General features: G+C 35.0%; 1 protein-coding gene across 1 annotated transcript in view; it reads right to left on the bottom strand.

Moving 5' to 3' along the window:
• The window catches only part of LOC101144968 (ubiquitin carboxyl-terminal hydrolase 25), a 141,728-nt gene that overhangs the window by 82,735 nt on the left and 35,004 nt on the right, over positions 1–23,989 (bottom strand). The window contains exons 3-4 of the mRNA XM_063702605.1: positions 23,303–23,447; positions 11,439–11,562 (exon numbers count right to left, since the gene is read on the bottom strand). The gene's annotated coding sequence lies outside the window, so the exon portion shown is untranslated. The remainder of the gene's footprint in view (positions 1–11,438; positions 11,563–23,302; positions 23,448–23,989) is intronic.

The raw sequence follows: 23,989 nt of genomic DNA, 5'->3' as shown, positions 1-23,989 counted from the left end.
ACTACTAATTATAACAAGAAACAAATCCTTCTTAATAATGTCAACAGAGCAGATCACACATATCACAATAAGCAGGAAATGGTTCATACATACGTTAGTTACAGAAAACTTGAGGACATCTGATTTCTGCACAATACACCCTAAGTACATTTTTCACATTCCAGATCTGGGGTAAGATTACTAAACCCCAGGAAGGTCTTTTGAAATGTTTTAAGTATAGTCAATTCCTTTATGCCCATCTTCTGCTCTACCAAAAAATATACATCACTTGATTTGCATGTTTACATACAAAATATTTAATGTAAACATCACATTGATATATTGAGATAATGTAAGCTTTTTAGTTCCTTTGCCTTCTCTTTCCCCACACAGGACTTGCAAGAATGTGTGGCCTCAAATGTACTTTCTAGGAGCAAGTAATGCCTGAACCATTTGTCACACCATTCCAAAAAGGAAGTTGGAAGGGCAAGAAAGTTAGGGATACGAACCAAGACAACATCTTCCCAGCACTCCTATATAACTTTCTTTACAGAGATCAAATGAGGCACAAAGTGTAACAACTTTGATTAAAGTTCAAGAGATACATGTAATTGCTGATTGCTCCTCAAAGTCACCTAAGATTTAAAAATAATAGCCATTTCCCAAGTAGCTCAATTCAGTCATATGGTAGATACTGTCATTCACTGTTAACAAAAGTATGGGTTTTAAAGAAATGGGTTTATCACAATACACCTTAACCATACCACATGGTAGAATTGTGGTGCAAAAAAAAAGCATGTAGGTGAAAGGGGAATGCCATGATTTCCTGACCCTCTTAATTTAAACATATTTTATCACCAGAATTTTACAGGATGCCTCAGTAGGTCTCCTCCTACCATCTCCTCTTGGTTCCTAAAGAACTTAATAAACACACTTAACACTGTGCCAAAAATATCAACCAGTGTCTCCAATCAGTGTCTGAAAAGTAGAAACAAGAATTTGCTTTACCTCTAGAGCGAACATTACAAATAAGTGATAAACACGTTTTTAAAGTAAATGGATGATGAAGATATTAAATGCTGCTACTTCTTGGTTACTGATTGACTGACTGATTGCAAAAGCCAATCTCTAGCTCCAATACTGCTCTACTGCTCCACCTGATCCCCTTCTATAATCTAGTACTGGCACCATAAATCCAAACTTTTTATAAAGCAAAATCCTGCATAAGGGTTCCTCCCCTGGCCTTTCCAATGATACTACCCAAGCTCTTAAGTATAAGACATGCAGTGGCTAAAATCCAGGTATTACCAGCTGGTAGAGGAGAAAAAAAAAAGGCAAATTTCAGAGATAGCCTGTAACAAAATGTTTGAAGGCTAAACTCGCAAGCCACATACCAAAAACGAGTCTGACCTATCACCTTGCTTTATCTTCTCAAAATTGGTCATGACCTTGGTAGTAAGCAATATAAAAAGACGACAAAATGTTTTGCTGCGTCTTTTCCTTCCACACACTACGCTAAATGTTTAAAGCATTTACATATGGTAGATCTTCATGTTTCCATTAAATTTTATTACACGGTGGTTTTACTTGGGGGGGTGAGGGGGTGTTATTATTTTATTGTTTTTGTGTTGTTAAATTGCCTATAGCAGTAATACTGAAAATATCCCACTTCATAGCTCACCTAAGCCCCTTTCTGGGAAGTATTACACTCACTGAGAAACATGCATATACTTTAAGCTGTACAGATCAACTACAAAGAAAAAAAAAGGGAGCGGTGGGTAATGAAACATCTCATTTGATTTCCTAAAAAAGCAAAAACAAAACTAACGGTATTTTTAATTGGGATCAAACTAAACCCATAAATCAATTTAAGAAGAACTGACCAGTTTAACAATGGTCTTCCAATTCATGAAACAGCGAATGTTTCAAAATATTTATGTATTCTTTAATGTGTCTTAATGATGTTTAATCATTTTCTTCCTGGAAGTTCTTGTACATTTCTTAGATTTACTCCAGTTAACAGCTGTTGTCAAAAATCAGTTGGCTGTAGGTGTGTCCATTTCTGGGCTCTCTATTCTGTTCCACTGGTCTATGTGTCTGTTTTTTACACCAATATCATTGTTTTGGTTACTATATTCTAGCAGTACATTTGGAAGTCAAGTAGTGATGCCTCTACCTTTTGTTCCTTTTGTTCAGGCTTGCTTTGGCTATTTGGGCTCTCTTGTGGTTCCATATGAATTTTTGGGATTGTCTTTTCTAATTCTCTGAAGGGTCACTGGAATTTTTACATGGACTGCAGTAAGTCTGGAGATGACTTCAGGTAGTATGGCCATTTTAACAATATTAATTCTTCTAATCCATGAACATATGATCTATTTCCATTTGTTTGTGTCTTCTATTTCTTTCCTCAATGTTTTATAGCTTTCAGTGTAGAGATCTTTTATCTCTTTGGTTAAGTTTATTCTTAGGTATCTAGATTTTTTGTAGCTCTTGTAAATGAAATTGTTTTCTTATTTTTTCAAATAACTCACTGTTAGCATATAGAAGTGCTGATTTTTGTGTGTTAATTTTGTGTCCTACACTTTTACTGAATTCACTTATGAGTTGTAGCAGTTTTTTGGTGAACTCTTTAGGGTTTTCTGTATTTAAGATCATATCGTCTGGAAACAGAGACAATTTTACTTTCTCCTTTCCAATTTTGATGTCTTTTATTTCTTTCCCCTGCCTAACTACTCTAAGACTTCCAGTACTATGTTGAATAGGACTGGTGGAAGTGGACATCTTTGTTAGGTTCTTGATCTTAGTGGAAAAGCTTTCATTTTTTTCTGCATTCAGTATACTACTAGCTGTGGGTTTCTCAACTATGGTCTTTACCGTGTTGAGGTACATACTTTCTGTATCTATTTTGAGAGTTTTTATCATGAAGGGATGTTAAACTTTGTAACGTGCTTTTTTCTGTATCTACTGAAATTATATGGTTTCCGTTCTCTTTGTTACTGTGATGTATCGCATTTATTGATTTGTGTATGTTGAACCATCCCTGCATCTCTGGGATGAATCTCGATCATAGTGGATGATGTTTTTAATATGCCGTTGAATCCGACTTGCTAGAATCTTGTTGAGAATTTCTGTATCTAGGTTGATCAGGGATATTGGCCTGTTTCTTTTTGTTGTGTCCTTGTCTAGTTTTTGAATCAGAGTAATGCTGGCCTCATAAAATGAGTTTGGAAGTATTCCCTCCTCTTTAATTTTCTGGAATAGTTTGAGAATTAATATCAGTTGTTCTTTAAATGTTGACACACTTCAGCAATGTAGCCATCAGAAACTAGGGATCTTTATGTCAGGCTTTAGCAGTTATTCAATTCTCTCACTCATTGTGGTCTGCTCATTTTTTCCATTTCTTCTCAATTTAATCTTGGTAGGTTGTGTGTGTTCAAGAATTTATCCATTTTTCCTATATTCTAGAATTTGTTGGTATACAGTTGTTCATAATAGTCTCTTCTGATCCTCCAATTCTGTGATACATTTGTAATGTTTCATTTTTCATGTCTGGTTTTATTTATTCAAGTCTTTTTTTTTCTTTTTTCTTAGTCTAGCTACAGGTTTGTTGATTCTGTTTATCTTCTCAAAAAATTTTCACTGATCTTTTGAATTGCTCTTTTAGTCTCTATTTGTTTACTTCTGCTCTAAGCTTTATTATTTCCATCCTACCAATTTTGGGTTTAGTTTGTTCTTGCTTTTCAGGTTTCTTTGAGTTGCACAGTTAATCTGTTTATTAGAAATCTTTCCTCATTTCTGATGCAGGCATTTATTGCCATGAACTTCTAGAACAGGTTTCACTGTGTCCCACAGGTTTTTGTATAATGTGTTTCCACGCTCCTTTGTCCCAGGGAACTTTCTAATTACCCTTTTAATTTCTTCACTGACCCATTGGTTATTAAGGTGCATATTAACTTCCATGTATTTGTTGGTTTCTAATGTTTTTCTTGTTGTTGATTTCTAGCTTTATATAGTTGTGATCTGGTAAAATACTTGATACCATCTCTAACATACGATCTTTACTGGAGAATATTCCATGCACAGTTGAGAAGAATGTGTATTCTGCAGCTGTTCATGTTCTGTAAATGTCCATGGTGTAGTTTAAGTCTCATGTTTCTAAATCATTTGTCTATTGTTAAAAGTGGGATGCTGAAGTCCCTACTATTGTTGTACTGGAGTCTATTTCCCCCTTTAAATCTAATAATATTTGCTTTATATATTTGGATGTTCTGGTGTTCGGTGCTTATATATTTACAGTTTTGCTTCTTGGCGAATTGATTCTTTTATTATTACATAATGACTTTGTCTCTTTTTACAGTTTTTGACTTAAAGTCTATTGTATCTAGTACAAGTATGGCTACTTCTGCTAACTTTTGGTTTGAATTTGCATGGGATATCTTTGTCCATTCCTTCACTTTCAGTCTATGTTTATATTTAATGATGAGGTGTGTCTCTTGTAGGCAACATATAGTTGGGTATTTTTTTTTTAATCCATCCAACTGCTCTATATTTTTTAATTGGGGAATTTAATCCACTTACATTCAAGGTTACTACTGATAAGTAATAATTTACTCATGCTAGTTTGTTTTCTCAAAATTATGAAGATTCTTCGTTTGATTCTTTCCCTCTTGTTTACTTCTGTGGTTTGGTGGTTTTCTATAATGCTAAGCTTTGTTTCCTTTCTTGTTTGTCTATCTACTATAATTTTTCTTGTGGTTACCATGGAGCTAACATGAAGAGTCTTACAGTTACAACAGACTATTTTAAGCTAATAACAACTTAACTTTGGTCACACAAAAATAATCTAGACTTTTTCCCCTCACTCCCCTACCCCACCATGATTAGTGTTTTGATTGCTGTAATTTACATCTTTATCTTTTTTTTTTTTTTTTTTTTTTTTTGAAACAGAGTTTCGCTCTTGTTGCCCAGGCTGGAGTCCAATGGCGTGATCTCGGCTCACCACAACCTCCACCTCCCGGGTTCAAGCAATTCTCCTGTCTCAGCCACCCGAGTAGCTTGGATTACAGGCATGCACCACCATGCTCAGCTAATTTTGTATTTTTAGTGGAGACGGGGTTTCTCCATGTTCATCAGGCTGGTCTCAAACTCCCGACCTCGGATGATCCGCCAGCCTCAGCCTCCGAAAGTGCTGGGATTACAGGCGTGAGCCACCACACCCAGCCACATCTTTATCTTTCATGTGTTCCTTAGCCACTAATTGTAGCTGTTGATGTTTCTGACATTTTTAACTTTAAACCTTCATATTAGAGGACTGAAGGAATTACACAGCACCATTACAGCACTGGGGTATTCTGAATATGATTATGGATTTACCTACATTGATGAGTTTTGTATTTTCACATATTTTCATGATATTAATCATTCTTTCATTTCCTATTATTTCCTCTAAGTGTTTTTGTAGGACCAGTCCAGTGGTGATAATTCCATCACCTTTGCTTGTCTGGGAACATCTCTATTTCTTTTTCTTTATTTTTTTTGAGACGGAGTCTCGCTCTGTCGCCCAGGCTGGAGTGCAGTGGCGCGATCTCGGCTCACTGCAAGCTCCACCTCCTGGGTTCACGCCATTCTCCTGCCTCAGCCTCCCAAGTAGCTGGGACTACCGGCACCCGCCACCATGCCTGGCTAATTTTTTGTATTTTTTTTTTTTTTAGTACAGACGGGGTTTTACCATGTTAACCAAGATGGTCTCGATCTCCTGACCTCGTGATCTGCCCGCTTTGGCCTCCCAAAGTGCTGAGATTACAGGCATCAGCCACTGCGCCCAGCCCTTCTTTTTCATTTCTTAAGGACAGCACTGCCGGATATATTCTCTGCTGACAGTTTTTATTTTTATATTTTATTTTTATTTTTTCCCAGCACTGTGAATATGTCATCCCACTCTCTCCTGTCTTGTGCAGTCTCTGCTGAGAAATGTACTGATAGTCTAATGGGAATTCCCATATATGTGACATAATGTTTTTGTCTTACAGCTTTTAGAATTGTGTACCTTTGAGAGGATTTTGAGGGGCTGAATTTTACTGGGGATCTTTTCATTCCTAGATGTCCATAACTTCCAAGACTTTCTTCCAAGAAGTGCAGAAGGACACAGGCAATCTATTTAACCAAATGGGTGGTCTATGCCTCTCTTCACTTCTTCTTTCTCTGGAACTCCCATAATACGAATATAGGTTTGCTTAATGGTGTCTGATAAGTCCTATGGGCTTTCTTCATTCTTTGTTATTCTTTTTTTTTTTCTTCCTCTGAATAGGTTATTTCAAAAGATCTGTCTTCAAGTTCAGAAATGTATTATTCTGCATGTTCTAGTCTGTTACTGTGGCTCTCAATTGTATTTTTTTAAAATTTCATTCACTTAATTCCTCAAGCTCCAAGATTCCTGTTTTGTTCCTTTCCGTAATATCTATCTTTGTTCGATTTCTCACTCAGCTAATGAATTTATTAATTTCGTTAAATTGTTGTATTCTCTTACAACTCAAAAGTTTCTTTAATGTCATTATTTTGAATTATTTTTCATGCATTTCATAAATATTCTTTTCTTTGGATTCCATTACTAAAGATGCATTGTGGTGCCAGGTTTGGGGGTGACACATTTCCTTGCTTTTTCATGATTCTTCTGTCTCTATGTTGGTACCTGTGCATCTAATGGACAATTGCTTTTTCCAATTTTAATGAGCAGCTTTCATAGGAAGAGGTTTTTTCCTGTTGATGGGTCCTAGGGTGCTGATTGGAAATGGTGTGTGGTGGCTTTGGTTCAGGGTGGACTCAGTATTGTGGTGTCCAAACAGATTATTCAGCTGGAATCCTCACCTGCGACGTCCGTGATTATCTCAGTGACTTAGTATGCAGGAGCCCATGACTGTGGTGGCATGGTTTTTCTGGAGTTGGGGGCACCAGGCTGGTTGCTGGTCAGGCACATGCTGATGCAGCAGGCCAGAAAGGTTGTACGATTGTCTCTCCTGAATGGCAGGGTTACTGCTGGGCTGGCTATCAGGCCAGGAGTGGATGCACACAGGTCTGGAGGCTGCGCTTGACTCTGGTAATGTAGGGTTGAGCTGTGGAAAGAGTGCCTCCAAACCAGCAATTGGACTAAAGGCAGGAAATTGTGGCCCGGCAGCTGTGCAGAATCCTCCAGTGGTACAGGCAGACAACCTCTGGGCCAGCTGTTCAAGCTGGGAGCAAGTTCACACAGGCCCACTGGCTGTACACTACTCTCTCCCTTGGGGTGAGGCCACCTCCAGGCCAGCTAGAGCCAGGGACAGATGTACACTAGCCTGGTGGCTGCATGGGGCTGCCCTACCATGCAGGCCCACCTGCTTCCCTGGGTAATAGGGAGCCTTGTGGGTTTAGGTATCAGGGCCCCAGTAGTGCCTTTGAGCCTAGGCTCCAAGTAGCCAAGGTATTAGTGCTAGAGGCACTTGTGTGAACTTTGTGGAATGAGGGCAATGCCTCTGGGATACAGGGTGGCTACTGGCCTCCAGGTCAGGAAGCACTCCAGATGTGGGCTTGGTTTCACAGTTGTGTCATCCCTTAGCTGCTTGGATTGCAGGGGTGCAGGGTGTCAAAGAGGTTCCTGCTGTGGGGGAATGCAGCCACATGCACTTTCAGCAACTGTTCATGCTGGACTTGGGACCTGTGAGGACTGGGGAACTCTCTTGTAGCAGTGACTGCTGGCACCTGCGGTGGTGATGAGGACTGATGATTCTCAGCTTACCTTCTTCCTATAAGAAGACGAACCCCCTGGCTTTGATTCAATCCTCACATGGAAGACAGTATGGCAGAGGCAGGATACTTTGGTCTCCTCCCTATGGAGCTATTCTTGACTCTATGCTCCACAGGGACTTTGCTGTTCTCTTGGTACTCTCCAGTGCATTTCCTCAGTCACTCCAGACAAAATAAACTTATTCGTTGTTTTGGTTCCTTTTTTGTGAGGGGAATGATAGCCAAGCAACTCTAGCTGGCGATCTTGCTGACATCACTTCCCATCAGTCTTTTTAATTTTAGCCATTGTGATGGATGAGTGCTCTAATGTGTTCTTCAATGAGATGAACAGAATAAAGCTTTTGATCAAACTTGCACAACCCAGATCACCACCACTGCCACAATTACAATACCCAAAATGGAATCACATCCACAATCATATACAGAGTACAAATTAAGGAACTCTATGTTTCTAACACAGAGGCTACCACTGCTTGTCAGACATGTGATTCCTACCAAAAGTTGACCTGTGTATCTGGCCGTAGGAGAGCCCACATTGCATGGGGTGTGGCTCCTGCCACACGGACAGCCTGACTACATCGACCAGTTGATCCCTCTTCCTGGGGATATCAGTGGTACCTCACTGTTGCTGATACTTTTTCAAGTTACACTGCTGCTGTTCATCAGTCACCTACAGCCACAACCTTGTAGCCCAGGAAACTAATCTGTGTCATATTTCTTACTTTTCCAGATCATCTATAATCTGACATAATACACCTTAAATGGTTTGATGGTTATTCGATGGCCCTTCCATGCTCCTTAGCATCCACAAGTATCTGGAATTATTGAGCACCGAAATCCTCCTCAGAGATCAATTTTAAAAGATTTCTAACTCTGCCTCCCTCATCCACTCCTGTTTCACACACCATCTTTAGACAGTTCCCCTTCACAGCTGCTTCCTCAGTAATGATAAGGATAAAAAATGTAGGAGTTATACAGACCTATTTTAATAATTCAGAATTCCACCCTGACTATTCCTGGACATGATCCTTCTTTCTTTCCCCAATGGCAACTCCAGGCTGAAGATAACAACAAATAACTAGTTGAAACACAGAAGTAATGAGGAAAAAAGAGAATCTATAGTCTACTACTTCTTGAAATTGTTGAAGGTGCGTGCTCTTTGTAACAATTTTTAGCTAGAAAACTTAGCACTATCTTCTAATGAGGCACTTCAAAGTTATTTCATGAGGCAAGCCATTTTCACAAGAAATATGCCATAGACACAAACCAGTCACAATGTAGTTTATTAACAAATTTCAACTGTCCATACTCCACTTGTGTCCTGGCAGTGATAATCAAGAGATAATAAATACATCCAGTTCTGACACTAAAAAGTGTGTAAAGAAATACTTTAAAAACGTTCTACTTAAAAAATTTTAGCATGAAATGTATAAATGCCTAAACACAGGATTCTAAGACGTAAAATGACAGGCTTTATCTCATCAAATTACACACAATGTAGTATCCTAATGTGTAACTTCACATTAAATTATGTCTACTAAAATATAATAAGCAAATGATTCTGGAATTTTATTTGCAAAGATTTTCCCTATATCAACTTCAGTAATGAAGAAGGAGTTAATTTACTTTTAAGCATAATATATAAATGTCTTCCTTTAAAATGCATTATTTTCTCTTTTGAATTTAGAGTTCTATACCTTAATAAACCCATATGAGCAAATATATCTCTGATGATGTTTAGCTAGAACTCTCCACATCCTCTTTTTCTAATACAACATGATTTACATATAAGTTTATTAAATGCATATTTTACACTGAACACCCATTTGTTCATTGCGGGTTATTGAATTTACACACAATTAATATGACTCTTTTACTTCTAGGGAGTATAGCTTTATGGCATGTTACATTATGCCGAATCTCTATGTCATCTACAATAATAATATCTACCAAATATTTACTATTTTTAAATTATATTAAAATGTAAAATGAAAAAAAAGCATTATCTGAAGAGATTTTCTTTTGCCATTTTGGATAAAAACAACTATCTAAAACAATAATATAACATATACATTGAACTGAATATCAAATTAGGAACAGCCTTCATCCCTTTTTATATTACCTTACTTTTATTATATAATTAGTACCTGTTGTTTTAATTAGAAAACACATAATAGAACGACTGACACTAATTGGGTATATAAGCTCACATATATTTTATATTCATATACTCATATAAATTCATATAAACAAAAATATAATTTTAAAAATAATATTTGTATCAAGTATACATTCTTTTTATAACCCTTTTCACATAAAATCATGCCCCTTACATATGAAATCCAACTCATGTGTTTTGTATTTAAAATATTTCTCAAAGTTTAAGTATTGTCGTTTCATAATTATTCAAGACAATTATGCACTGCAATACACGTTTTAAAAAGAAAAAGCCCAATTCATATAATTTCTCAAATGCTTCAGAAAATAAGCCTAATTACGTATTTTTTGGTTTCATTTAAAGTTCCTGGCAATAAATATTAGCCACAACTAATGAGCGGGACAATAGAGTTTAATTAAGTCTCTACATAATATAATGTCTTACAAAGTAGTTTCCAAAGTAACATTTAAAGACGTTAAAAAGTCGCACTAAGATAAAAAATTATATTCCTTTGCTAAACACAGCATTTTGAAACATTTCCTACCATATAGTAATCTCTGATTATTTGGAAAGAAATATCCTATTGATATTGTGCCAACAAAAATTACCTGAGAAATTTGGTTACCAAAAGACTATGTTAAAGGAAAAGAACATTAAAGTCTTAAGATGCATCTGAGCTGTGTGCCTTTGGAAAAAGCACATTTAACCTCTTGCAAGCTAAATTTCTTCTTCAGTAACATAGAGTTACCACTGCCTTCAAATAGTTGTTTAGAGGATTACAGTTAGTTACAACTTTATGGCTTATTAAATTATTATATCTCCATTTTTAGAGGTATTATGAAAACCAAATGTATTTTTTAGTCCTCAGATGAATCAAACTGTTTCAAACTACAAAGTTTTGGTGATTAAATTAAAAACTGCATTCTAGCACACATCTTGGAGCCCTGCCCATTTATTTGAACAATATATATAAACATATTATCATGCTATAGATCTGAAGTCAGCAAACCGCAGCCGAGAGGACAAAACCAACTGGCTGCCTTTGTAAATCAAGATTTATTAGGATACAGCCAAGCTCATTATATTATTTATCAGCTATAGCTGCTTTCGCATTATGACACCAGAGCTGAATAGCTATAACAGAAACCCTATAGCCAACAAAGCCAAAAATATTTACTATTAGCCCTTTACAGAAAAAGGATGCTGACCCTTGCTATAAATTGTTGTAAATTGGACAGTGCATCCAAAAAAGATTACAGGAAGAAAAAAAATGAAAGAAATATTAAAATATGCATCTAAATGTAATCCCTCATAACACCATCCCAAAATCTTAAAAATCTAAACCCAACTGCAATCAAAACTAAATATGAAGATTTTGGTTACATAAAATTTAAAAATACACAAGCATATTACTAGTTTAGAGTAACAAAGTATATCTTATTACCTCTTAAAATTAATTTAACCCAATTAATGATTTCTATTTTTAAAAGTACTTATATCTGCTTTATACAAATTATGTTTTTACCTGCTAATGGCTTGTTCCTCATCAGTTATTCCAGTCTCCCTGAATGCCCTGTTTGATTCGGCCAAACTCAAGGCAATTGCTCTCTGAAGATCATCTTTATCATCTCCAGTGAGATCAATCACATCTGAAAAGCAAAACTATCTTTCTCAAAATTAAAAGTAAAACAAAATGAAAGGATTTTTATTATGGAGATTTTACATCCAATATACTCTTTAAACCAGTCAGTACCAACTAATTTTGTATTTCTAAAAGCCTATCTAAAAATAAATGCAAACATATTTTTAACTGGTCATACTCAGTAACTCAATGATTTTTTTGATAAAATATACCTAAAGCAGTAAACAGAAATATATTTCACTGTAGAAGAATCTCTGTATTTACTATGAGGTCTCTTATTAAAAGCTAATAAGCAGAAAGACTGCTGAGAATGGTTTATCAACAAAAATTGAAATCAATACAATTAAACATTTACATTTCTGCTTTCTGAAGTTAACCCAATTACATACGTATTAAATTCTGTCCATACTACTACCATCTAGACATGATCAAATTACAATAATTAACAATGAACTCTTAAAAACTGATGTTTCAGAAACCACAGATGTACATTTACACATACATTTTTTAAATTCTGAAAGAATGTGCCAAACTATTAACAGTGGTTAACTCTGAGGAAAGGAGTTATAGGAGGAAGAAGTATAAGAATCTTTCACTTTCTATTTAAATACTTCCATACAATCTGAATTGTTTAATAAATATGCAGTCCTTTTAATTTAAAACAAGATTCTCATTTCACAAAAATGAAATATACAAGTGAATGAAACAAGCCCTCTTCTAATAAAAAATAGCCTTGATGCTATTAAGTATTAATTCTTTTTCCAAAAAAGGTTACAACTAATACCGCCTTCAATAAAAATGACTTTTAATCCAATTTCCCAATATATATTGGTCAATTTCCTTAACCCAGATGATGCCAATGATAAATCCTCCCATTATCATTTCAACAGTGATAGAAACCATGGTATATTGCTAAGTAGGGAAGTGGTAATAGGTTACAAAATAATATGATCAGAAAGAGAAACTATCTGTTATTATCTTTGCATGGTTGGGATTATGCTTATTTGTATTTTGGACATGTTTTGCCTTCATTTTAGTTATTTGCTTATTTTAAATTTTATTTTTTAGAGACAGGGTCTCACTGTGTCACCCAGGCTAGAGGGCAGTGGCATGATCACAGCTCACTGCAATCTCAAACTCCTGAGCTCCAGTGATCCTCCCGCCCCAACCTCCAGAGTAGCTAGGACTACAGGCATGCACCACTTGGCTAATTTTCTTTTTAATTTTTTGTAGATACAAGGTTTTGCATCTTGCCCAGGTTGGTGTATTTTAGACATGTTAAAAATATTTTCTTTGTAATCATACAATTTTAGAAGAGGAAAAAAAAAACAAACAGGATAGAGGATGGGGAGGATAAGGTGGCTTTATTTTACCATATGGCTATAAGGTTTTACATAAATATTAGAAAAGCATATCATATATTTAATGAAAAAAAGTAATGTATATTGATATTTTCCAGAGTCTACTTCTATTTTTATCCACACATTCTCCAAACAGTAGCTTGTAAGAAGATTTAAAATATGAGAAAGAATACCTGATCATGGAAGGAAGTGGTGGTGTTTTTTTAATGTCTTTAGAGAGTATAATAAAACCTCACAAAAGTGTATTAAGTAGGGCCCCCCAAAAATACAGGCAAGTAAAATGTGAAAGATTTATATAGCATAGTAATTGAAATGGTGAATCACTTTACAGGCAACAGCAGGCCAAAGGTTTTACAAGTTTGGTTACAAAATCCAAGTCCACCCAGACCACAGCTGAAGATGAGTGTAACCCAGAACTGAACATTCATAAACACTGATGAAGCAGTGAGGATTAAAAAGGTATGGAATGCCTCATAAAAATGAAAGCTATCTTGGTTATTAAAATGGCTAGAACTTAGGTCTAAGTAAAGAAAGGATAATGAAAAGTGGAAAAAATTTGAAAATCACAGAGAAGCAGAAAAACAGGGTTTAGGTATGTGATTAATTAGTGGTCAGATTCCATTATCTCGTTCTCCTAAGTTTACTTTCTTCAATTATAGAAACTAAACACAAAAAAAAAAAAAACAGAAAAACTATCTTCCTTATTCACTGGCAGTTAGGGTTTTGGATGAAACTTAGGCCTCATCCATTAGAATGCACTAACATGAGATATGGGAGGCAGAGTGCAGCGGGGGTGGGGGGGGGGCAACCATTATCCTGTTGCCTGTTGCCTTTGGCTGTTTTCTCTAGCTTGATTGAAAAGATTTAAGTTGTTCCACAGTATTCCAGGCTCCGATTTCCAGCTTTAAGAATGTCAAGAGATGGAATATAAGTGGCAACTAGACTTTGCCTTCCAATTTCCAGGCATAGCTCAGAGGCAGTACCTAATCCTGGCTTCCGGTTTCCTGGGCTGCAGCTATAGAAGTATGTTCTTGAACTCAGTAGTCCAAGAGGCCGCTTTCCTAATTGTGACAGAAGTAGCCGCTTCCCTGACTGGTCAGTCCTGCCAATGATGTGGGAGTCATTTCAGAAGTCTGAGCTAGAGCTTTCCTCCAGTCCTTCCAGTGATTTTTTAAAGAACCTAATCCCCTGTATTAAATTCCTTATTTGAAAATTTCTAGAATGTTTACTGTATCATGACTGACAAGTAAAACAAACGGGCTATAGCCGAAACTAATTTAAAAATAGCAACAACTTACACTTACAGCTTTTCCTAATTTATCAATTGTAATTCAAGCAACAAAAAAGCAAAAAACAAGATGGGTTTTTTCCCCAAATATATTTTATAAATGAAATCACTGAAATTCTGAGAAATGAAGCACATCATAAGAAGCGAGAATGGTGCACAGGCTTCAAAATTTAAGTCTTCTAACTCTTAAATCCAGTGGTCTTTCTGCCTTACTAGCAGTTCTTCAAATATGGTCCATTGATCCTTGGGGTCCCCAGGGCCCCTTTGAAAAAAGGGAGGAAAGTCCTTAAACAAAAAAATAATAATACTCAGATATTATTTGCCTTTTGTACTGTAGGCACATTTGCACCAATGATGCAAAACAATATTGAATAAAACTGCTGCATCTTAGCACAAATCAAGGCAGCAGCACCAAGTTGCGTAATTCATTGTATTAGTCACAAATATACACACTCACTGTTTTAAACAGAAGCCAAGCCAGTTTCTTTTAGAATTATGTTCTTGGCGAAAAGATTAAACCTAATTTTATTAAACCTCAAACCCTGATTTATGTTTAATTCTAACATAAGAAGTACACATAAAGTACTTCTGCGATATATCCAGAGTATGCTGTTGCTAATAACTAGTGTAAAATGAGTTACAAGCTAAACTGATTTTTCCCATGGAATGCAATTTTTATTTAAAAGAAAAACTAACAAACTACAAACTAGAATTATTCAGACTTCAGTATTTGGCAGATGTTGTCTGGAAAAAAAAAGTGAGCCTGTTGCTTTAAGGAAAACAAATGTATCTGTTGACAATGATTAATATGGAATTTTCAAGCAAAAATCTAAACTTTGAAAAACTTGTTTCTACCACTGTGAGCTTGATATCTTCTCAATACTTAAAGGTTTGTATATGAGTGGTGATATTAACAAATTCAAATTTTTCTTATAGTAGACATTCTTCAAGCATTTCAAAAGAAATCTTTTCAAATTACCAATGCACAGTGTTACAAACTCATGCATGGGTAAAAGATCCATCCAAAAAGCAAGAAACATTAATGGATTTTAATGCAACATAACATGAAAAGGTTGTTGATACCACCATAGAATAACTGATGTGATTTCGAATTCCACATTGCAACTAACCTTTAAGAAATTACCATCCGTTAAGTTTGGGTATAGCATTAAAAAGAATATCCATTATTATCTGATTATCAGTTAAAATACTCCTCCCTTTTCTAAATTATTATCTGTGTAAATCCAGATTTTCTTCACAAACTTCAACCAAAACAACTTATTGCAATAGAATGCAAACCTTCAGGAGCACATTGGAGACTCTAGTTCTCCTCTAATATGGCAGACATTCAAGACTTGCAACAATGTAAAGCAACGTAATCTTCTCACCATTTTGTTTCAGCAAATGTGTTTTTCATAAAATATGTTATTCAAACATAACAGACTGGCATTTTAATATGAACTAATAGCCTAAGCTTTTCTCAGTTTTAATTTCTAAAATAGTAAATTTTATGTACCCAAAAGCTCTGAGGTTCTCAATAATTTTTATGAGTGTAAAGGGGTCCTGAGAGCAAAAACAACAAGAATCACCATCTACTCCATGTTCTTAGACATGTTTTTTATGAAACAATCATAATTGAAAATGGTTTTCTTTGGTTTTTACAATGTGATTCAAAATTTTTTGAAATAACTGGCAAAAGATAAAGATTAGGAGATTTTATGTGTACAATAATAGGTATTACTTCCCTCACGCTCTGGGAGGAAAAAAAAAAAAAACAGAAGACCTGGTTACACGAGATTCCTGCATGGCAATAATCATTGTGACAAAGCCAGAGTGTAACAAAAGTAGTAGTAGCAGCTCTCTTTAGATAGAATATTCACTCTTCATTTTGCCCCCGCCCCCAACTTGGCCAGCCACACATTCACATTACCTTCCTTGCCCTTGCATCCTCGCATATCTTGTACCTCACATGGGTGTAAAAGGATAAAGCTGCTTGTGGCTAGAACGACCATATTAAATGGCTCCAGCCACTCCAGCCTCTCCTGGCATCTCCAATAGCAGAGGGTTCAGCATATAGGCACACCTGTACCCCAGCTGGGAATTTGAGCCTCCAATCCCTGGTATAGAGGAACAGTAGTCTTTAATGCTGGAAAAGTTGGTTGAGACCAGAGACTAACAATCCTTAACTGAAAAGCTGGGACTTTTTCCTTTAAGCAATGGAGGAGGTTTACTTATTATTTTAATTTCATTGTAATTGTAACAATTTTCTCCATGATCTTCCTATTAATCCATAAAACTGCTTCTTTTCACAGGGTATTTTAGAACAATATGACAATCCTGAAAGATAGCTGAATCCTGAAAGATCCCTCACATACGGTCCTCACATACAATCTTGAAAGATGCCTCACATATCAAATGCAATCCTGAAAGATACCTCACATACCAAATTCACATGATTTTAAGACCAGTAAAAGAAAATAAAATGTTATTTCAACAGACTGGTTAAACCCAATTTATTCTTTTTCTGGACTTAGTGGAATAATGATTTGTGTAAAACATGTAATGAATTATCAATTTATAATAAAAACTAGCGCTCAGATATTCTCACATGCTTACAAAAGAAGCAGAATAACTTTGGCTATAAACATCTTCTAACTGGTCAAAGTCAGTTATAGAAAATTAGCCTTTGTAAAACTTCCATCTCAATGCCAGAGCATTATTAATATTCTCACAACTGTGTCAAGGCAAGACCTTGGTAAAACACTAAAAACACTATTTTTAACCAACTCTCCCTCTAGTATTAGCGTAAATACAATTCAACAGCACACACATGGGAACAGTAAGCTGGGTGCCACTGTATAAAATCATGTTACAAATGCATCTAAGCAGTAATCTACATTTTTGTGAGTCTAAATTAAAACATTTTTCCTGTAAAGTGAGAAATATATATCAAAACGTGATACTCATCCTACTAAATCTTTCACTTACAAAGGAATACCATGAGTAAAACTTATACACCAACTACCAAACATTTCTCTGCTAACTCCAAAATACATGCTAGTCATCAACTTATCAACGAACTAGACTTCAAACAAAATATATGCATTGTTTATAACTCATAATTCACTTTCCCATGAAAATATTATATTAAATAGGAACGTGAATTATGTAAGTGAATCTTACTTGAACCTCAGGTTTCTAAGTAAGTTCACAAAAGCCTAGTTGGCCCATAATCTAGCTGAACTATTATATATGTAAATATTTTGAATTCAGAAGAAAAAAAGAGTTCTTCCATTGTTTTTCCTTATCTACACAGGCTAAACCAAGAGGAAATACTTTTTTTAAAAAAAATAGCCAAGTTTATATTTACTGTCAGCAAAGATTTCTAAGTAAGGGAGTGCAAGACAGAAAAAAACTGGGTAGTGAAGAGTTTGAGAAGCGTTGCAATAAGAATATGTAGCAGGGCAGGAGTAACTGAAGGGAAAAGTCTAAATACAAAAACTGACAGATCTGCAAACCAAATGGTTGTTTTGGGAGACTGACAGAAGAGCTATTAAAAGGAAAAAAAAAAAAAAAAAACCAATACCCTGGACCACCAGAAGAATGGAAATACCCTTAAGAAAGAAAGGCAAATATGAACATCAGGATGTGCAGCAAGAGATCAGAAACGAGAATACTGCCATTCCTACCCTCGTTCATTCAGCTTCAACAAGGCTGTGTCCTCACTATTCATCTCGAGGGCCAACACACTGCTGCATCAGGCCCTGGTCTGGGATGCACAACTTTCAGAGAGCCAAAAGTTCATGCTCACACTTCACTCAGGTATCTGTACAAATATGAGCTCTTCCACACTACCTAAAATCACATATTATCCTATGCCCAGCAGACAAGCACACCCCCATCACTTGTTTGTCTATGTCCAGGTCTACTGTTCCTCAAATATGAGCTCTTCCACATTACCTAAAATCACATATTATCCTATGCCCAGCCCACAAGCACACCCCCATCACTTCTTTGTCTATATCCAGGTGTACTGTTGTTCATGAACTACTTATTACTATCTGATACTGTTTGTTTACTGTGTACTGTCTTTCCTCTATGTAAACTGAGGCTCTGTATGCTTTCTTAATGGTCTATAAAAGTACTTGCTACATATTAGACAACAAATATTTGTTAAAGAAATACAGAATAGAGATAAAAACTGGTGAGTCATCTTCATAATGGCACTAATTAGAAGATGAGAACGTATCTTTTATATATTCAAAATTTTTTCAAGTGAAAGGGCAGACAGCATAGTAAGGTATCATGTTGCAAGAATCTTAAAAGCCAGAAGACATAAACAATATAAATTGTTTCCCACTCCACTCTCCCATTTTCCCTTGCTTTCAGCTTCCTTCAGATGTTCCTACTCTTCCAATATTCTCACTGTTAAACTCAAATTCTCTTAACAGAGTGTTGTAAATTAGAACTTTCTGTGATAATGGAAATGTAGCATTATGTGCACTGATCTGGTAGCCACCAGAATTAAACATTTAAAGTGCAACTGAGAAACTGAATTTCAATATTATTTCATTTTAATTGCCATGTGTGACTAGTGGCAACTATATTGAACAGCTCAGCTTTAAATGGTCTAATTCTGTTTTTAATAATAGCTGCTAAAATCACAGTGGCAGCAGGGGTAAGTAAGGAAAAAGAGTAGTAAGGGAGTCATTCCAGAGTTTTGTCATTAATTCTACTATGTTTTTCAATTTTTATTGTGAAAAAAAGTAAAATTAATCTCCCATGTTAGTCAACAAAAGTACAAAGACCATGGCTATCATTCTAACCCAAAACTAAAGAAAATTCATCAAGTTATACAAGTCATTCTACAGTTCATATCTAATAAAATGCATCTAATCAATTTGAAGCTTCTAATTGCACCTATCAGTTGGAACTAATTTTCACACCATTTAGCATCTCAGTTTTTAGGCTTCGTCTTGACTTTCTGTGAGTCATCAAAAATCGTTTTACATATTAGAAATTCCTAGGGAAAAACTGAAGTTACTTGGGCAATGGGAAAAGTATCAGTGTTCAATTAACAATATCCTAAACTGTTTAGCATAAGAGAATTATCCTAAGAATAAAAGCACTAGAATTGGATCTATTTATCACAGTTTAAATCACTATTACTGTGGCCAAGCAAGATAGCCATAACTAGAATTCTAGGATAGAACCTCAAGGTTTTTCTCCCTTTCTATGTCATCTTTTCAAATTCAAGGTGTTTTAGGAAAAAAAAAAAAAAAAAAGGCTTATAAATTTTTGAAGAGTCTTAACCACCTATCACTCATTTCAAGTCTTATACCAATTTCTCTAAAATTTGAGTCAATATGTGGCATTACTTTCTGTGTTAAAATTACCTACCCAAATCCCTCTTATCTTTTGATCGCTCAATTGTAGCACATCTTGTTCTGGAGAGCATATACTGTTTTTTTCCTGTTTTAAAAATGTTCGAAAGAATTTAATGGTCACAAAATAAAAAGTATTACTATTAGACATCAAATTGGGCAAAAGCGCTGTATGGTCATGTTTATGACAGAGTTTGCCATGACAAAAAACTTGGCAGAATCTCTCCTCTGACTATTAATCACATCTATAATGCTCAATACCGGGTATCGTGTCCTGGTTTCATTTTCATTTGTGTTTTTGACAGCAAAACTCCAAAACAATTTTATTCTCAATTTAAGCCAAGGACAACAGGCACTCATTTGACAATCTATAATATTTGATCTGGACAGGAGGTCCAAATAAAAAAAAAATTACCTAGTACGTTTGCTAATTATAGTACAAATGATTTGGGCTTTTTTCCAGAATTCAACAGAATTACAGTATGGAATGTAATCAAGTAAAGGCATTAGGTGTACGACTTCTAAATTCTTTTTTATGCAGAGCACAAGATTTCTTTGATATGTCTCCTTTTTTTCTCAAAAGTGAAAGGTAAAAAATACACCAAAAAGGCATATAATTGTCCTACTAACTATTGAAAATATATTTACTTCTTCAATATTAAAGGAAGGCTCACAAATTGTTTTTCAAATCCAGTGACATAATATAGTTTAGCCTCTGACACACCAGGTATGCATAAACAAAAATTTCTCCGTATGCCCCAAATATAACTTCCATGTGATATTAGTTTAAAAACTATATTTTTCTAGTCAGCAAAAAAAAATTTATTCCTTCTAAAAGAAATAGTCCATTGTAAACAGTGATATTCCAGCTAATATCAACAAAGAGGTATATGTATTTGGTATTAGAGATTTCAATTTCAGAAGACAGACGTTTTGTCAGCACTGCAACCAAGTGTATCACTTAAAGTTAGCATGACTTTGTTTCTGCTTTAGCCCTGGTTTTAAGAGATTTTATACCTAAAAAAGAAGAATGGAAAAAAACTGAAAATAAAAATCCCTGCCATATTTGAAAGAATTAAGTGAAACTGTGGTCAACCTTTAAGTAACAATGTATTTCACACAAAATGAAGAAAGTGCTCAAAAAGGGTTTTTATATCTACAACAATCCCTTGAAAACTCACACTCTGATCTATTCTTCTACATTCCTACAGCAGTTAGGTAGTTTTTTAAATAGAGGCCTGCATTTGAATGTATATCCATTTGTAATTATTTTGTCTTTCCTTCCCTCATGTTTTACCACATCTTCCAAGAATTAAAAATACACGACTTCATTTCTTCTCAACAGTAACTGCACAGTCACTTAAAGAGTATTTTTTTAATACCTACTGAAATGCATGACATCTCCCCACTTTCTCAGTTTTAAAGCATGTAACACTGCATTATGACACTACTGGCAGGAATGTTTAATGGAAAAGTATTACTGTTACTCCAACAGTTAATTTTTTTTCTGATTTGATACTATCATAGTACAATCGCCACATTAAATTCCTACAACTGTTTGCTGTCAATAATCTCAAACCAACTTTATGGACACGCTATCTCAATTGGCACCCTGATTAGAGGGAAAGCACTTGATACATATTACGTATTATGTGTTTTATGGATAAAGAAACCACAACAGCAAGCAATTTACTCAATATGATAATCGGGTGAGATGACATCAGAAACTTCATTTCTCTACATTATTTGAAGTGGAAAATAAAATTACCTCATGAATATTTTTCAAGAGATCCACAAACACACAAAAAAAGTTTTAATTATCAGGAAATGAGACACATGCCTCCTGAGATTAGGCTGCCTTCTCCCTAAGGGAACCTATTCACAGTTTTTTTTTTGTCCTCCATAATATTTTCACCATTCCCTATCTAAAATCTTAAACAGGTGTAACCATTTGCCTTATGCAGTATTCTCTCACTTTGCACAGCAAATATCTTCTTTTGTGCAGGACACATATAATCCTAATTTTCCCCTTTTCTATAAATATACTATGTCATGTCACCAAGTACCATCTATATTAAGAGTTCACAACTAACAACAATGATCTCTGTTTAGTCAATTTCCTGCTTGCTTCACTTAAACCAGGAGCATTTTAGTCAAAATTATCCTTTTCCCTTTTATCACCCATCTAGTTTCTTTTTCCCCTCGAGTCTTGGAACTTTGAAATATCCAAAATATTATTAAGTACTCATTTTTTTGACCTTTATACCACTTCTCTTTCAACTTTTTGCAACAAGCTTCTCAACTTCATTCCCTTTCATTGGTTTTGAAAGAGCTTTACTGCACATATTATCAAAAATAACTCAGTGAACATTTTTTGAGCACCAATAATGTTCAAGCAAATAATTTCAAAATAACAGAGTATTCATTAAGACAGAAGCATGCCCTGGATGCTGGAGAAACACTTGGTCCTAGCTAGAGGCCAGGAAAAACACTCTCCAGCAAGCAGCTCTTTAGCTAAATCTTTCAAGACCAGAACAAATTAGGCTAGGGAGGAAAAGGCCAGAGTGCATTCAAACAGAAGGAACAGCACATGTAAAGACAGAGAAATTAAATACCACTGAGTACATGAGAACTTCAAGCCATTCTGTATTATCACAGTGTTGAATGACAGCAGGAAAACAGTGGAAAATGAGGCTAGAAGTGTGGATGGGGGCCCAGTCACAGCTTGCCTTGAACTTAGACGTTAAGTAAAGAGGTCTATCTTATATATGCTACAAACAGTCACCCATCACCTATTAACTAAGTGAGACAGGAGTATTCTAGTTTTCTCTGACACAAGATCATCTATGTAGCAAAAATACTAAGATTATCCTGAAAACTAAAAATTAAAATATTTTATCAATAAACATTAATAAACATCTATGTAAATGAACTCTTTTCTGGTTGCCTCCTAACTTTGAGAATGTCTATAAACAAAATAAGAAATTCTCTCCAAATATATGTTAATAATCAAACTTTGCAAATCCATAAGGCATAAAACTATTTTTATGTAGTACAATTATTAAACTATAATGAGATATGAAGGTAACTGAACATAGTTTGAAAAACTGTGCGCTACATAAGTATAAAGTATTCATATTATGAAGAAAAACTTAAGTCCCACATAGAATCTTCCACATGTACGTATTTGTATCTCCAAAACACTTTTTCCAAGTTTTCTTTTCTTTTTTTCTTTTGGATGAAAGGCAATTTCATTACACAATAATAAACTTCTTTGCCAAAGCTTTATTTGGAAGTAGGGGGAAAGGGAAGGGAAATTTTATTAAATGGTAAACCTATCAGTAATTAGAAATAATACTTTAACCTCAAAAGAAATACTAAAGCCTCTACCAGCACTTAAAATCTGCAAAATAACTGTGCCCATTAAAAATTCTAGTTCTTCCTTTTATGAATATATCTGCAGCTATTCCATATTTCAAAACAATAAATACTATATGAAATGCTCTATGAAAAACTATATAACTTACATAAAATATTTTCCTTATAATCTGAAAAAGATAATGTATGTTCCTTTCAACTACACTAAAAAGAACCAAGGTTAATAGAGTTCTTTTTTGGTTCTTTACCTCTCCTTAAGCAACACTAATATATTACACCAAGAAAAGTTTTTCAGTATGTTTCTATTAAAATAATAAGAAAAGAAAGAAAACTTACTTGTATCTGCTTGGCTTCCCACACTGATGTATCTATCATTGCCAGGAAGTGCTGTTTGGTAGTAAGTTGTCTCCTCCTGCTGAGGGGTCTTAGCATTCTTAGCAGTAAGGAAAGCCACTGCTAATTCCAAGTTTCCATTACTATCCTTCAAATATCAAGAAAAGAGTATCAAGTGTTTTGAAATAATTTTATCCATCAAAAAAAGTTATACAATATTCTCCATAACGAACACTCTAGAACAAAATTGCTTTAAATTTGCAATTAATCTATATGTGATTCTAATTTTATAGTGTAAATGCATCATACATAAAGTATACTATATCAATAGTAATACCTTTCTTACTAATTAAAACTACTGATACAATGTAAAAATCCATCTCTAATTTCTTAGTCTTCATTACTTTCCTATCTGCTTAATAAAAGTGAATCACAAACTTATACTTTTGAACAAATAAACTAAAAAATCTCTTCTGGAACTTGCCATACGAAAGAGTGCAAAATGGGTATTAAAATTAGTACTTCTACAAACAAGGACAATAAAAGATATTCCTTTTAATCTGGGTGCTGGATACATACTTAGGGGCAAACTTAAGCAAAATGTCAAGGACTCATGGGAAGAAAATGGCAAAATGTACTGAACGGCTTGATAATATGGAATTATGGAAAGACACATAGAACTCTAGACAG

Source organism: Gorilla gorilla, chromosome 22 (assembly GCF_029281585.2).
Source record: "Gorilla gorilla gorilla isolate KB3781 chromosome 22, NHGRI_mGorGor1-v2.1_pri, whole genome shotgun sequence".
Lineage (NCBI taxonomy): Eukaryota > Metazoa > Chordata > Mammalia > Primates > Hominidae > Gorilla > Gorilla gorilla.
This window is presented reverse-complemented; position numbering and strand designations above follow the sequence as displayed.